Consider the following 7,320-nt stretch of genomic DNA (forward strand, 5'->3'; position numbering starts at 1 on the left):
ATGACGCCGAGTGTTAACGATCTGGAGCCCTCCGGGAATTTGGACTACAGTTTATGTCTGTTATACTCTGATTAGCCTCACTAAAGCTCACAGCCTTACCTACTTACTCTTTGCCCAAATTCTCAATGCTAAGTGAGGGGCTTTACCATTACATAGGACTTGTAATGTTGTCTTTCCCCGTATTTCGATAACCGCATGGAATCTATTCACATTTTTAGAATCTAAATCAAAAAAGCGGAGTACACATGGAGCTGAGGTATAAGGGAAATACAAAGAGAAGTCTGCTTCCAGAAATCGTTTTTGTTATTCTGCAGCCCCACCTGGTCTCCTATGTCTATGCAATTAGGAGTCTGACTGAGTAGGATGGGACATAGTAGAGTATGGTCAGATATTGGATCCTGTAGCTCTCTAGCTACTGTGGCCTAGTTGTCTGTGAAGCATGGACAGTAATCTGCTTACTTACTATGTACATTATCTACTGTGGTCCTGATGCTCTGCTGGGTCTTCTCCAAAATTTTCTGCCATACCTGTCCTGGGGAATTTGTCCACATTGCTCTCCGTAGAGCAAGAATGTCAGATATCATGTAGGCTATCTTAGTCACACATAAACTACCATATTTAGAGGAGAGTCCTCTGCAACCATCTTGAGTTGGAAGTTACATGCATTTTTATGTATTCTACTTTGCTAGGTCTATAGGGTATGACATAGCATTTTACATGTTATGCAAATTATCATGCCATTAATGCATATAAGAAAATCTGGTTTGGCAATCCAGACCATTCTCTTACCTTCAAAGGTGTTTCTCTATTTGTCTACTGCAATCTGGTTGGTTGGGAATTACAATCTGATTTTGTGCAAAAAGTTCAATCAACCTTAGTTATTGATAAAGAAGGTTTTCTTGTCAACTAAGTACTAACTACATACCCCAGCAAACTGTACATAAATCTATCCAATTCCAGAAGGTACTCCACTCCATATGTAACAGCAGTGAGATCACCTTTGTGGAGAACCTATAATTTCACAATCATATTCTTCATGTTGTGAAAAAACTACAGTCTTACTACTGAGTGCCACTTGTATTTCTTTCCATGTTAGCACTGCACCCAGTCTCTTTACCTGTCATTTTTCCAGTATGTCTATTTCCCATTTTTATTCTTTACTCATCTAACTCAAAGTGTTATGCATCTAAAATCTCATGCAGTGCCTAAAGCTAAACTTGACGAACCTCTGACATCAAAGTATTCACACCCATGAGTGGGTCAATAAGAAAAGTATAGCAGAGACTCACGGTCTTTGCCTATGATACTATAGCTGCATCTTCCTCTGATTTTATATCTTCCAGGAAAACAATTTCTAGTCTGATATCGGGATGTTGTTATATAGTCAGTTCGCAGGCTAGATTCAAGCTTCTGGCTTAAGATATAGTAGTACTATCAGTGGCCAGCCAGCCAAATGTCCTGTACTACTATATTATTGTAACATCCTCGTAGTATTTGGTCTGCCATGGATTATCCTCTGATAGGTACTGGATATTACTTAGACTAGAGCAATTTCCTGTGATCCAGAGTTGGTTGAAATTTGCACAATTGTCACATGAAAATTTCTTTTAATACCTGCTCTTAGTAACTTATGATGCAGTCTAAATGCTGTGCTATCTGGCACTGCATTGTCTGCTTTATCTGGCTTCTTGATCAATTCTATTTTATCACATACATTAAGGTGTAGGTGCTCATTACTACTGATAAGACTTAGGCAAACTGTTTCTAGATCCCTTGTATATCCGGTTCAAGGCCAGGTTCACTGTATGTCATGCCTGCTATAGCTCTTCTGAGAAGGAGCTATGAGGATCTTCCAAGTGTCCAAATTGAGTACCGTGGTTATGGGGTCTGACATGGTAAGTGTTGGTTCTAAAGTGCACTTGTTGAACAGCTGGATAGGTTATACTGTGATCCAGGTCTCAGTCTTTTAGATTCTATGGCATTAGTTTAGGTGTCACTTCTGCGCCAAAGGAGGTTGCCCCTATAAGGTGTTCCTTAAGTGCATGAATTAGGATATGCTTAACTTCAGAGGATGTTTGAGAAAAATGCTGAGGAATATTAGAAAAGATTAGTGTTAGAAGGAAGCCAAATAGGGGATATTTGGTATGTCTGACAGTTGAGGAGTTTGCATCAGATAGTTCTTTCACCTTCAATGGGATGCATGTGGTCTCATACCCTATGATCTACATAGTGGCTAGTGGAATCACACAATATTGCATAGTAGAATAAAAATGTTTCGCCTATGAGATATGGTTTTTAACAGGTTTACTATTATATCTGTACATGCAGCATTTTCTAATGTCATAGTCTGGCTGATTTCACTCCAGATATGGTTGACCAAATAAGGATGTCCTAAGTATATGTAATGAGACTCCACAGAGTAGTATTACAGTTAGCCAAACTTATGCCCATACTAGTATCAAGAGACTAGAGCAATAGGAATGGTAGTTGACCGGAATCTACTAAGCAGAGGTACTGTTGGTTAGGTACTACAGTTGAACATGCCATAACATACTAAGAAGTATATAGGCACTAGTAAGGAGTACTAGTTACGCCACTGGATAGGGTAACCAAAGTAGTCAATTTGGAGGTGATCCTGAATAGCTCAATCGTAGGTCGGGGTAGAGATACCCAATCTTCAGACTAGAGTTACCTTGCCTTGGGCTATTGGTTACCCTGCTATAGAGCCAAGTTACCCTAATGTGAAAGTAATGTGTTATGCAGAACTTCGTGTGAAGTGACTAGATTGTTTGTCACATTAGACAACATAGGATATTCAAATCTCAGTTTGTGCGGATCACTCTAGGAAACCAGTTGAGCTTCAAACAAATTGTAACTTGGAGGTAGTAGCTGCTAACACTCCACTCTGGGCCGGTTATAAGGTCCTAGTATCATGGGCTAAAGCTGGGAAAGATGATATAAGCCTAGTAAAAGTCTAGAAATAGAGACACTGCTTGAACACCATATATGCCTTGGCCATCCGAGCGACCATAAGCTGCAAGAAGAATATGTATGAGGGGAAGTAAACCTGGAGAATAGTCTTCTGGTGGTTTCATGCAAAAAGAATGGGAGCTGATGGAGTAATACAACTTGGAAGTTAGATGTATTCTTGGGGGTTACCGCAGTGCAATAGGCAAGGTAACCTGCTGGGCGGAGACAACCTGATAGACTCAAGAATTGTGTTGGCCAACTGAGATTCGTTTCTGTAGAGGGAGATTGTCTGGGAAGGCTCGAATTGTACTCGTTTGGTTTATGACTACTAAGAGCGAAGAAAAGTAGCTAAAGTAAAAGAGAATTGTGAGGACAATATTATATTGTTAATGTCTCTTCTCTATTGCTTGATGATGTCTAAAGCTTGGAAGGCACTGCAATATTTACATTCCGCGTCTAAGTGTTTGTGGACTAAATCTATTTATTATACAAATATGTATCTCTCTGATTATAACTCACAATATTGGGTATTCTTAAAAGGTGCAAATACCTGGAGACCTGGAAAATCACCAGATCCACTTCAGCAATTATAATATAGCTAACTAGGAACTATTCTGTTCCCAATAGTAATTATCTGATCATTAGAGTCTTTAGACCTAAGGCGTAGTTCTCAAGTCAAACTGAGTTGGCTCCAATGGTCTACGTCATTGATGAAATGAGCAGTTTCATCAGCACGTTGTATCTGTGAAGGTAGTCGTAATTGCCTCCTCCCTAGGTCACCTAATTTTAAGCCTTTATAACTACTTACCTAAGCAATAGATAGCTTTGGGAGGACTTCCTCCTAATTTGGAGGAAGCTGTTCCACCGGATTAACAATTAATCACAAGTTCGGCAACCCTTGGTTGCTCTGCATAACAGGGTTTCAATCGCTGTTATAGTATTGAGAGTCCTTCCCGCTGCTACAATGTATTCTCAAACCTGGTTATAACACTTTGTAATGTCCATTGGCTTCTATGGTAGTGCCCTCTGGAGTGCTAGACTCTTCTGGTTATTGTAGGATGGATGCAAATGTATAGGTCTCTTGTTGAGATTCTTTATCATATGACACCATCTCTTCCTGCAAAAATGTCCTGTTACCTCCTGCACATACCAAAGACATTACATATTTGAAGCCTAGAGGTTCCCTGAGTGGTTGATGGAGTCACTCCGTTCCACCTTCAAGGCCTAGCTGACAGTCCCTTCCCGTAAACCCTGCAAACAGGATCTGGTCAGAGCAACATTGGCGACATATATGATGTTATCCAGACACCTTTAATTCTATGACATTATAGTCACAGGAAGCAATTGAGCTTGACATGTATGATGATGTGCAGTCCCCATAAGGGGGCTGGAGGGGGGTGTTAGAGACCAGGGATTGCAATTCTGAGTGGGGTTACCCTACTTAGGAATCATCCTAAGTATGGGATCCCGGTATTCCTAACATAACCAAAGTCCGTTTTCCAAAGTGTGATAGTATGATAGAATCATTAAGGACATGGAGCCACTAGTTTGAAGTCAAGATGATAACTACTTAGAGGAAAGTTAATTGTCAGTAACGCCAATTGGTAGTCAATCTCCATAGCGGACAATCGGGAGAGCTATGTAGTCATCAGCTGGAGAGACATAGAATGGAGTAGAACTTCATAGATGTTCAGGAGCTCCCGATGCTTGTAGAAGACTAAGTATATATGGCTAGTGAGTTCTATAGTTGGTATTGAATCCACTGGGGCATGTTAGCCCACCACTGACATGTCTATGTTAAGAAGATTTTTTATGCCTACAGTTACTTGTAGATGGATTGGCTAAAACACTTTTGTTAGGTGAATGTTAGCAAACCAGAGAGTAGTCTAGTTCGCTAAAGAGAATCTTTGGTCCAATCCAAGTAGGTTGACTAGACAGCCCAAGAGCGTAGGGTGCTTGCAAACACAAAGTAGTGATACAGGGTAAGAGGCAGTATATCAAATCAAGTTAACTATATGCGAGTTCTCCTCTCCTTTGGCAATCAACTACCTCTTGAGATGAGGACATAATTGAGAATGATGTTGCTTAACAATATTAAGTTTTACAGTTTTGTTTCTACCAACTCAACTGTACAGATATTAAGGTTTCCTATATGTGTTTGCTTCCACTGAAGAATTCAGCACAGTATGGTCGCAATTTCAGGATCCAGCTTGCCAGAAGAAGCCCCTCTTACGGTACATCATTAAGTGAATACCTCAGTAAACTCTTACTACTCTTGAGAATAGTTGGTATTGGCCACCTTAAATTAATGTAGTTTGAGTATGAGTTGCTGGTCCGGTACCTGAAGCATCAGGTGGAATTACTATCTTGCACTAACTGGATCACTTCAACCCCTCTATGGCGGATGCCTGTAGCCTTGGTTGGGAGCCCATACTCATTGTAATGGAAGCTACTAAGATTAATCTCCCTGATGATTGTGAAGATATTGTTGTTCAAGACCCTGTGGTCTAATTCAAATCATTTACTCACCAGAAGCTAGAGATTCTTGTAGTGCCAGAAAGGAAGGGGTAAGGTTTTAGTCTTGCTGATTTTAATTGAGAAATCATGAAACCCTATATCTTTCGTGAATTTATCATGTAGAGGAAGGAGGCATAAAAACAGATATAATACTAGAATAAGCAAGCACAGGTTAGGTTAAGGATGGAGATGTCTACAGCAGCTACAGAGCGGATGCTTATAAAACAAGCAATATTTTTATGGCAGATTAGTAATACTCTAGCCATAGTTGAAAGAATATCAGGGTTGGAAGAGGCTTCTGGTATGGGCTATGGGATTGATCCAGACAATGATACAGTCATGACCTTGACACATCCTATTGAGAAGAACCCACTGGTTAACTCTGCTGAGACCTTAACTGCTATGTTGACCAACTCCCAATATCAGTCATACTTGACTCAATTAGGTGTTTAGATTGCAGGTCTCCAGGGAAAAGTACTAGTCTCTCCTCCTGGTTTCCCCTTCCAAGCCCAGCTCGAAGAAGCACCTACTCAGGTATCTCAACAGACAAATTGATGAACTTCTAGCCCAGGTAGGGGGACTTGTCATGATGATAGTAGTCTTAGGATGGATACGTCCCAAGTTCCTCCTCTACCTCCGCAACCGGAAAAGGATCCTGTAGATGTGCCAGATGTCACCTCTACTCCAACACTATCTGTGAAGGTCCCAGTTCCTGACCACCCCTATCCAGCAGCAGTAAATTCGCCCCTGCCACAGCCAGGCCATTCCTCTTTTATTATTGAACCTGCCCGTTTCCCACCAATGCCTACTTTACCTAGAGCACCCAGGAAACCTACTGATGCAAATACTTTCTTCGAAGCACTTCAGCAAAGACTGCACGAGATGGAAAGCAACACATCGGGAGAGGAATGTGTCTAAAGTCCTTGGTCGACAGGGGTTGTGGCCTTCCGTTACACAAGTTGTACAGTGGTCTAAGTGCCTTACTTTCTAAGGGCTACACATGCACTCAACCATTCTACCAGTTATTCGAGTTAGGTGTACCAGAAGCCTGCGGAAGAAGGTCAAATGATAAAGAAGGCCAAATATTCATACTATAGTTGACTGTTGCAAGTGGGATGTCTAGCACTGCCGAAAAGCTGTCAGAAATTCCAGTGGTTTAGGCAGGGTCAGTATGGAGTAACTCCGAGTTCTTCAGCAGCAGCTCCGTTACTTAATCTACCTCCCATGCCTTTGTCTCCTTCTAGTGTAGTTCCTCAAGTAGACAGACAACAGCAATGGGAGTAGTTCTTTGAAGAGTATCATAGACCCTCTAGAGTCCTCGGTAGAAACACCAGTGGCGGTGGAGATCAACACCCACCTAGCAGAAATGTTGGCACTTGTAGTGACTTGGGCAATTCCAGTTTCCTCCTGTAGTCGTCATGACGGAGATGCCCACTCCATATCCAATTTCTCAAAATTCCTGAGCTGGCAAAAGACAACTCTGGATAAGAAGAAGAGGAGAAGTTATAACCTACGGGCCCACAAGTTACTACAGGCTTTGTTATAACTGAGAGGCATCAGGGACTATTAAGTCCTGTGGTGATAGAGGCTCTCCCAAAATAGGCCTAAGAAGCTTGAGATATTAGGTAATATAACTCCTTTCAAGGGAGATACCACTGACACTCAGCAGTGGATCAGTGATGTTGAAATCAGGTTCGTGTTCTTCTGAGAATCAGTGACCGAAGAGATTGACAAAATCAGCTTTATTATCACTCCTCTTCAAGGCACTGCCAAAACTTGGTACATGGGCCTACAATGACGACCAGTAGAGGCACGTGAGAGGACTCGTTTAAG

This window comes from Tuber melanosporum, assembly GCF_000151645.1.
Source record: "Tuber melanosporum whole genome shotgun sequence assembly, scaffold_248, strain Mel28".
Classification (NCBI taxonomy): domain Eukaryota; kingdom Fungi; phylum Ascomycota; class Pezizomycetes; order Pezizales; family Tuberaceae; genus Tuber; species Tuber melanosporum.